The sequence below is a fragment of the Pipistrellus hanaki genome (assembly GCF_964339955.1).
Source record: "Pipistrellus hanaki genome assembly, chromosome: 11".
In the NCBI taxonomy this organism is placed as follows: domain Eukaryota; kingdom Metazoa; phylum Chordata; class Mammalia; order Chiroptera; family Vespertilionidae; genus Pipistrellus; species Pipistrellus hanaki.
Genome location: NC_140513.1, coordinates 35,235,319 through 35,245,758, shown reverse-complemented (window position 1 = coordinate 35,245,758; position 10,440 = coordinate 35,235,319).

Here is a 10,440-nt window from a genome sequence, read left to right as displayed (position 1 = left end):
CATTGATTGGCTACCTCCTGCACGCCCCCTATTGGGGATCGTGCCCGCAACTCAGGCATGTGCCCTTAACTGGAACCAAACATGGGGCCCTTCAGTCCACAGGCAGATGCTCTATCCACCATACCAAACCAGCCAGGATTCATGGTTAGTTTTTGATCCTATGTAAAATAGTGATGATAATAGTATTAACCTATTCAGGTCATTGTTGAGGTTAAATGAATAAACTATAAGTGCTATAAATTACTTGTTATTTTGTATGCTACTAATTTATTAAGCAATATTATTTCTCCTATTAACCTGTAGCTTTATTGGGAATAAGAACTCTAGTGAATTAATCTCAATGGCCCTCAAATGCCTAGTACAAAGAAGGCTCTAGCTTTTTAAGTAATTCATTCACATACATGCATTGATCACCTATTATATGTTAGCATGTTCTCTGCATGAATCATACATCAGGATTTAGGGATTAGAATTTAGTAAAAGCACTTGCTTATATAATTCGAGTCAAAACAGGAAATTGCTGAGTCATATAAGTCTCATGAGTATTGCACTTGATGCTTAACTTCTTTAAAACAATATAATTTTCTCCATTGTTGGCAATAGGTCAGAGAAAAAAAAAAGGTTATATCATTTTCATGTGTTTTTTTTTTTTAATTGGCACACTATTAGGTTGACTTAGGTAACCCCTTTCTTCCTTGTTTGACAGTTCTGTGCATCTGAAATTTTCCTAACCCAAGCCAGTCTCCCATACACAGTCTTCAGCTCCCTGCCCATAGAAATCAACTTTCCCTTGAAGACAAGTCTCCTGGTTCAGTTTGGCTATTGGACTCCACCCCTCATCAGGTTTTGGCATCTGACGCTGGTAGAAAAGGTCTCAGCATTGTAAATGTAGGAAGGGTGGAGGCATCCCAATGACCTCACCCTTTCATCGAATGAATAGGTCTCTCCCAGATAACAACCCTTCTGAAACATGCCAGGCGGAAGGGAAGGGCCAGTTTCCGAAAAGCAGCAGTCCCACTACCCATTCATTCAATCCCAGGCCTCAGTGCCCTGAGAAAATCATTTTGCTAAGCTGTGGCTTCAGCTGCTCTGACACTATACAAAATACATCGTCATCTCCCTCTAAGAGGTGTCTGGAAAGACAGAGACATAGCCATCATTATAGTCATATGTGCAACAGCAAAAATGAGCATAGATAGTGTCAAAGGAGATCTTTTTTCTTCTTCCTTGACACCTCTCTATATTAAAGAGACAACAGCAATCCTCAGATATTGCTTTTGCTTCCCCTTGCAGGGATCCTATTGCCAATTTAATTTCCCCTCTGTGCTTATTTTTTTTTTTCTAACTCAATCAGCACAAAACGTAAGCAATAGTAATCATAACATTTTAGATGTGCAAAGTAGTATAACAGCTGTCTATCCAGGGAGACAATCTCCTTCCGATGTCACATGATCCAAAGGAGAGGCAAGGTGGCCTAAGTGTCAGAATCCTCATGTGTCTTCCCATCCTGCAAATCATCCTCACAAACATTTTCAAGATTACATCTTCAAACAAAGCCAACAAGCCTGGCAAACACAGGGAGTCAAAATGAATTATTGGCATCAACTAGAAATGTATTTATTAAACTTTAAGGAAATATAGGATAATATTATCAATATAATAGCACGCCTGATGCTGACTTCAGACTGACCTTGGGGTTAGAAGTTTTGCTGTCCCTTTAAATCTCCTAAATGAGATGGGCCTGCAAGGCTCCAATGCCAGCATTTTAAAGGAGTTACATTATCTGCCTCAATGAACAGTGGGTCTCATAGAATTAGTCAGAAGAAGCTTCCTGCAGTCACCAGGCTCTGTTTGTTTTTCAAAAATAAAGGAATACTTTTCTATTAACAAAGAGGATGAACTCTAGTGAAACATCTTTTTATGGACAGAAATTTGGCAAATGAATGCATGGCAAATGAATGTAGAAATAGTACAAGCAGCATTAGAATGTAAAATGACTTTAAATTATTAAAATAGTGTATGTATCTAGCTAGTTGATGAATATTTATTGATTCTTACCTTTCTGGTACTCAGAATTAGTTGCTGAAGAAGTTACGGTGGAGGTTTCAGCACCGAAATGGCAGCTCTCTTAAGGGGGTGCCTTAGGGCAATGATGGCTCTTGGGGGTATAGAGTGAGAGGTCCATCTCAGGGTCTCTCTAGGCCCCACCCCAGAGGACTTGGGGTGTTCCTCTGGGCTCTCAAGAAGAGGACAAGTTTCTCAACATCTTTTCACCCCAGAGGATCCTCACCTTCCCTGCTCTTATTCCTGCCACTTCTTTCATTGTGAACAGAGTCCTTCCGACCAATGTGAGAGAAGTGGGAAAACAGAAAGAGCTGCTTGCTTGTCACTCCTTTAAATGCCACCAACTTGTCAATCCACAAGTGACACTTCTCTCTTTATCAGATCTTTCTTGGGGCACTAGTGGTTCTGAAGACAAAACCTTGTGTATTGCCACCAGACCACACCCACCCACGTAATGTATCCTGAGCTTAGCCTCTCTGAACTTCCATTTTCCTAAACTTTCCATCTCCTAAAACATCTATTCTCCCTATGCAGTGGGAAATGAAACAATGAACGGGAAGGTGCTTTGTGGAGTGGGGTGCAAACACAGGCATGAGGACAATGATGGCGATTGCTAATATCATGTGGTTCCAGACCCTCTACCCCCATAATGCTTAGCACTTCTGACCAGGGAGGTGTCAGAAGGCACTCTGATTTTCTCACCCCATTATAACTTAAGCTCCAAGAAAGTGAGCTCCTTATTTTGTTGCTGTATCAATAGACACCCAAGGAGTATTTATTTAATAAGCAAAAGAGTGAATTAATGTTTCACTGATGCTGCCAAGTTCTTTTCTTATTTACTTATTTAATATCATCATCATAAGTTGATTTGCCAGAATTCTTACCAAAATTCAGTTGAAAACCTTTATGCTAACTCTTAAGTACTTCAAGAGTGCGCTTTAAAAAATTACTGTTTACTCTGCTGTTTTATTGGAGTACAGACATTACATAGCATCTTAAAGTTAGAAATGATGAGCAAAAATAAATATTGTATTCCATTCAGTGGGTGAGAAATACAGCAACAACAAAAAAGGAGCTCACTTTTCTGGAGTTTAAGTTATAATGGGATGAGAAATCGGAGTTCCTTCTGACGCCTACCTTGTCAGAAGGCGCTAAGCATTTTGGGGGTAGAGATGTGAGGTTTCTTCTGGTGTGGTGATGGTGGCATCCTTAGCATGACAATTACATGTGTTGCCTCTTGGTGACACCACCCCCCACTTCTCTCCACGGATTTGGGGAGGGGGTGTGTATCCCCTGCCATTCTGATTTTTGCTGGATAAGGAAGGCTTTCTCTGTTGGGCCACTTAAGTGGGTGTTGTCATGTCACCCTCTAGTGGCTTCTGTCAAAGCTCCAAGAAAGGGAAGAAGAGGAAATAAATGGGAATTGGGGTCTTACAGATGGAATGTCAGCTAGTGAAGGATAAGAGAGTAAGGTAGAAAATACTTACACAGTCTAGTAAACCATCAGCTCTAATTAGGTACCGAAGGGGTAAGCTATAATAATTAATAATATTTCATCACTAATATCAGCCTTATAAAGAAATTTCTCACAAACACCATCAATAGGATCTGCAACTTTAAGTGAAATGATGTGTGATGAAACCAATTTTATCATAGGCTAAGTTCTTATGGAAGCTCATCAACATTATAAGAAAATGACATCAAATGATGATATTGGAGGACCTGTGGCCCAAATTGCCAACTGGATAATTTCATCTTCTCTTAATGTCTCCAAAATTAAGTTTCTTCTCCAGTCTCCCCCTTCCTCTTATTTTCTGTTTCCATTAATACCACCAGTGGTCAGATCCAGAGGCCTAAAAGTCAGCCTAGACTTGTGCTCTCACTCAGCCCTCACCCCCATCATTTAACCAGTCACTGAAGTCTATTGATTCTGCCTCCTCTCTTTCCTACTGCCTCGGGGCCTGGCCTTCCCTTCTGCTTTATACTAAACGGGGATTCCCGTGTCCCTGCTTTGTATTTTTATTCAATACATCCTCCACCTGCTGTCAGAGTAATCATCCCCAAATGAGTAATATTATTTCTCTGCTCAAAGCCCACCGATGGCTCACCCTGAACTGTAGGTTAACTTCCAGAGGTAGATTAGCAAGCAGGGCCTCTCGTGGTCTGGTCCTTGAATGTCTATTGTAACTTCTCTGCTGTCTCTTCCTTCTCTTCCCTGCCTCCACTTACCCAAAGCACATACTAGTACATGCTTTTTGATCCATTCAAATTGATCTAGTTTGGTTCTCTAAATGAATCCTGGTGTTTTATCTTTCTGACACTTAATACATGTAATTCCTCTGCCTCAAATATTTTCTGATCCCTTTGGGTCACTAAAGATCACTTTCTCCTTATAAATCCAATCTGGCTTGGAAGTTCTCCTCTATTTTCTGGGGATGTGATGCTTCTGTGTCCTTGAACTTATAAATGATCATGGTCCGTGCGCCCCCCGCCCCCTGGATCATAAGTTTCCCAAGAGAATGCACCATGCTTTAGTCAACTTTTAACCACGAGGCCTGGTACAATGTTTGGAGCAGAGTAAGCCTTCATTAAATATTTATGGATTCAATAAATTTAGAAATTAACAAATGTATGACAAATTTAACTCCTATTTTAGAAAGTAAACATACTAAAATCATAGTAAATTGATAATTCACTATGGTTGTGTACATGAAAGGTATATGGGAAGCTTTGTGCTATTTTCGCAACTTCTTGTGAGTCTTAAAGTATTTTAAGTAAGCCAAATAACTTTGTATAGCACTTAGTTTCCTTTAAGTTATTTAAAAATCAGCACACTTTAAAAAAATTCAAATCAGTTCTATTTTCCTCTAAAGAAGAATGGATGGCATCTTCGGAGAGTCTCTGAGGAAAACTTAGAAGGCATTTTGGTCATTGTCACCTACTCCTTCCCTCCCAGGGCCAGCCAGAGGCATTTGTAATTTTCTTTGTCCAAAGACAGCCTATAATTCAAAAAGGCTTCTCTCTTTTATCATCTGAGGACAAGAGCCAGGTTTTAAAAATATGTGCACTCTAAGCACTGGACGTTGTGTTGTACTGTGCACACCATTGGCAGCAGTCACAGCTTTGATGCTTCTAGAGAAAGGGAGCATTTCTAGGTTTTCTATTTCCCACCCAGTCACCTGGCTCAAGGGCAATATCAGGGCCACTGACCAAACTCTAATCTCAACTTATAAAAGGTTTTATCAGGATAACAAAGAAGGCACTATGGCTCTCTTCTATTCGAAGGAGCGGTCAGATTATACTCTTACAGTGTAATGGACTAAAGATATATATATCTTTAGTCTTTTTTTCACAGAGATGAAATCTGGCTAAATCCTACAAGACGTTTCGGTTATTCACCTCATCCCAGAAGCTCTCCCTGAGCCCCCAGCCCCTACTATTCATTTAGAGACTGGGTACATGCCCCTCCCTCATGCTCCACCTATTCTGTGCACTTTCCCCTCTTAGAGCACCTACGACACATATGAATTATAGTTACTTGGCTCTTTTGTCTGTCTCCCCCAGTCAGCTATGATTATATTTCCTAAGGGCAAGGACTACAAATTGTACTGCCAGTGCTCTCAGACACGTAAATATCTGTTAAGAAAACGGAGTGTCGTGGTTACAGGTGAGACTCAAGGGACCAGTCTCTTCAAAACCAACAATTCTATCTGTGATCCTGACTTTTCCTGTTGATTTTGTATTTTCCCCCAAACTGTTTTTGTTGGCAATATGAAATCCGAAGTGAACATTAAACCACTTGAATGTTTAGCTAAGCCAAAACAAAAGCAAGACATCAGGATAACCTCAGGAGACTTGGAAAACTGTCTTATTTCATAAGAAGAACACCTACCTATCAGCAACATACAATGAGTTGCCAACCAATCTGCTTTCCTGATGGCCTTGGACAATTATAGGCATTTTCCCACCTGGGATGGTTCCACTGCTCAGTGAGAGTAGGTAACCTCTGGCACTCTTTGGAATCCACGATTTCCCAAGCTGAGCATAGCCTACACCGCTAGTATGTTCTTTACCTCCCCCTTGAAAACCAAAACTGCATCTGTGATGCGCACCTACACAGAGCAGATGTTCAGAGGCTTTACATAAACAAGCAATTCCTCCAAATGAAGACTTGTTCCCACCAGTGCAGTTAATTAATCTGTCAGTTAATGAACAAATGTTTATTGAAGAGCAGGCACTATTCCAAGCAGTAAACAAATGAGACAGATAGAGAGAGAGAGAGAGAGAGAGAGAGAGAGAGAGAGAGAGAGAGAGGAGTTACCTTCAAAGCACTCATACAGTTCAAGGAGTATGATTGCATTGGTTGATAAAAATACAAATTACAAGAAATATCCAAGGTAATAGAAAAAGGATTTCCTGACTAAAGGAAATAACAGTTAGGTCTTTGCTTTATTGAGTGCCTGGCTCTGGGCCAGAAAAAGCACTCGTTGTAAGGATTATTATTGTAAAGAATTTGTTGTAATTAGGTAAACCAAGTACTATTAACTCTGAGCTACATGGATATGGAAATAGGAAACCTTCTTTGAAATGGCATTGGCAGCTATGGGATTTTGCCTGTGGGCTGCAATGGGATTTAACATAGAACTGTGTTATTTGGCACAAAAGAAATTTTCCTCTTCCCCCTGTTTGTCTCCAAGGAGCAGTATTGGCTATTTACTAGTAATACTAGTAATGTCATGAAGTAAAAACTTGACTAGTTAAAACAAAATTAATGCAAATTTGTTTATCTGTATCAACCTATGTTTTCCCATGTCAGCCTATGTTTTTCTGTGTCAGTCTATGGACTGAAGTGACACACTCCATCCTAGCACAGAACCAGATACATACCATAAGTGAGAACTTGTCAGAGTCAGGAGATAGAACTGGTATCTACTGTAAAGTACCTCTACTTCCCTCTTGTCCCATCTGCACAATTTATTTATCTGTGCGTCTCTGAATTATTACTTACATAATATCTTTCTCTAAGTCAACTCACATGTTTTACTTAAGCAAATTTGATGTCATTATGGAGGGAAAACCAATATCATTGCCATAAATAGAACACAATCATAAAACTCAATGCAATAAATGAAGCAATACCACCATATTCTAGCTAGATAGGTTGCCTGCTGAAGGCACTGATTCTTGAGGTCCCCATCTCTGGTAAAGAGAAATTGGTAACATTCTCTGAGAGACATTCCTGCAGGAGACTGAGGCCTCTCTCTCATGGCCATTAGAAGAAATGCCCGAGACCTAAACAGGGAATTGCCTTCCTCCCTCTGTGATCCAATGGTCTTATCATGTCCATCGAAGAGCTTAAGTAATCATGAATGGAAGACTCCCTACACTTTGGGAAACATCAGCCTAGCGGCCTTGAGAACGCCTTCCTGCACTTCTCTCTGAGTCTGAGACACACCCTCCAGTCAGAGCAAGGAGGAGGGGTGCCACTGGAATCCCCCCAAAGGTCAGCTAAGGCTTCCATGTCTCCCAGCCCTCAAATGTTGTTTCCCAGTCATGTCCCATTTTCTGTTCTCTACCTGGTGAAGGTGGAAAACTCTTTAACAACACAGGGAGGGAAAAATGTGGTGAGATCAGTTACATAACCAGGAGACTTCAGGACAAATGGAGGAAAATCTTAGCTCCTCAGCTAAGGGTTGAACTCACATGACAGCTGGCATTAGGGTATTTGAAACATATCTCATAGAGGCAATCTGATAAATCTTAATGGAATACTTCACTTTTCATATTTGGGACTCTATACACAGTGCCTCCTGTTCCTTTTGCACCACTTTACTCCCTGACAGAATTATTTGTTGTTATTTAGACACACCTTGAGTTTCATACTTATTCTCAGACACATAAAATCTTTATCATAGAGCCAAGACACCCCCAGGATTTGCCAGTTTGTGAAGAAAGAGAGAAGCACTGAACAGGCCTAGCATTCTTAATAAAGCCAAGGAGGAAAGTCAGGACATCCCCCTGGGTTATATTCAGAGGCTCTGGATCTATGTTTTTGTTGACTGCCCTGTCAGTCTTCCTAAGTTGTCTCCTCTTTTGCTTTGTTCAGGCAAGGAATTAGTCATCATTTAAGGTTAAAATTTTTTCATGAGTTAAATTTTTTTTTAATTGTTTATGAAAGACGATTTACTTCTGAGTGCTCAGATGTTGTTTGCCTAAATCATTTCATTAAAGGTGGTAACATGAAATTTCTATGATTTCAGAAAGAGAGCTCCCTCTTGTGGCCAGAGTAGTTTTTGCAAAAAAAAAAATTCTAGAGAAGCTGAGTTCTTGGATGCTAAAGAGCTGGGTAAGATTTTACAGAGGAGGTATCTGAAACCCAAGCAAGGACAACTAGAGTTCTCTGTTTTCATCTGGCTGGTGACAGAGCCCAGATCCAGTATCCAGGCTCCTGTCTCCTGGTCAAAGGCTTTTTTCTCTATATTTTAAAAGTTGAATTACACTCTGGAGAGATGTCTTTTCTCAAGGTCCTCACATTCTGCTGCCTCTAAGCAGAGCAGGTAGAGAGCCCACCTCCATCGGGGCAGGCAACACTCTCCCTGATGTGAAAGCTGCTTCTTGGTGCGTGTTCTCTATGAGGCAGTGAACTGTTTATCAGAGCTGGGTTACTAGCAGTTTGAGCCAGGAAACAAGGACTCTGCATTTGGGCGAGAACAGCCATCACCTATCATCACTCGGATGCTGCTTCTTGACTAATTGTCTCTCATCATTTTGGGGGCTTGTTGTGGCCATGGGTGGGTAGGCCAAACACAGCACCCAGGGTACAGGAGGACACACCCACACCCGCTTCTTGTAAGGGCCGAGATTTGTAACTACTAGAAATATGATAGCATCTCCTGAGCCTTGAGACTCAAAATGCGTTCTGTAGACCAGTTGCATCAATAACAGCTGGATGTCTCCCAGACACACTGCATCATCTTGCTAAGAAGCACCTTCTGATTTAGTCGATCTGAGGGCTGAAAGCCTGCATTTCTCAGGTGCTGTCAACGCTGCTGCTTTCCTAAGCCACATGGTAAATTAAGTCCCCTACCCAACTCCTACAACACCAATCACGGTCCTGTTTGTTCTGTAACTGGGTACAACTTGAAGTTGGCTTATTGAAGTGAAGAAAATTACAAGCTCTTGGATCTCATAAGCTTGTGAAGCGAGCCACCGCCGACCCAGCCTCATAAATCGGGCTCCGCTCCATGCAGGTTGTAGTCACCCGTGACTGGAGAGAGAGACATTGATTCGTGGATCCCCAAAGACACTTCTTATCCTGCCCATGCATCTTACCACTCCGTCTATCATATAACCTCCAGTCTATAAGTCAGAGAGTTTCTGCTTAGAGTAAGATTCAAGGTCAGCAGATTTACACACTCAGCCTCTGCTCTCTGTGAATAACTCATTAGGTTTCCATGAACTAAATGATCTATTCCTAACAGACTTTCCCAGTAGAAGCATACATCAGTCTGCCTGCACTGACCATGCAGCAAACAAAGAACCAGGCAGCGAGGATGTCTGAGGAAAAATAAGGCAGCACCAGAGAGCTGGAATGGCCCCCCAAAAATCATCCAGATATTTCTGCAATGATTTGGGTGACATTTGAGAAAAATAACATTCATTTGTTTACATTACTTGATTGACTTGGAGCACAGAGATAAATTTTTCTCAACCTTATAATAGTTTGGATACATTAATTAGGGATCATAGCCTCAAATTTTGGTCTGTGATGACCAGGAGAAATGATGAGAGACTTTTGGAAAAGCAGCTTTAGTCTATTTCTGAATTGATACAGGACTTCTTATCCCCGCTTGCGAAATGCACCTCTACTGGGTCAGATGCCTTGGAAACAGCCTCTGACATGGAGATTTCCAGGGAGCTGGTTTCCTGAAGGCACCATACAGAACCACAGGAGGGGGGGGGGCAGGAGGCGGGGGAAAGGGAAAGGGGAAGGAGGTACTGGGAAGCAGAGGCCCTTCTGAGAAGGACTGGTTAGACAAGGAACTAACCTGTAATGCAGTGACAGGAGAGGCTCAGGTGACCCCACAGGGAGCCCTGAAGCAGGGATGGTCTTTCATAGATGTCACAGATTGAAGCTAGGAGTCTGCATTTTCACCTGTGCGGGCATTGGATGGAGACTGTCCCTGCAGACACCTGAAACCCTGGATGAACACTTCCTTGGATTGAGAATTTCCAGGCAGGAATCAGGTGTGAGGGGAGCCTACCACAGCCAACAGTCTTGGACAGGACCTCAGGGAATGAGCCCTGGTCCTGGAAGGATGGAGAGGGAATCCAGGAGCAGCACACCCCAGCACCCACTTCAGTGGCCAATTACAG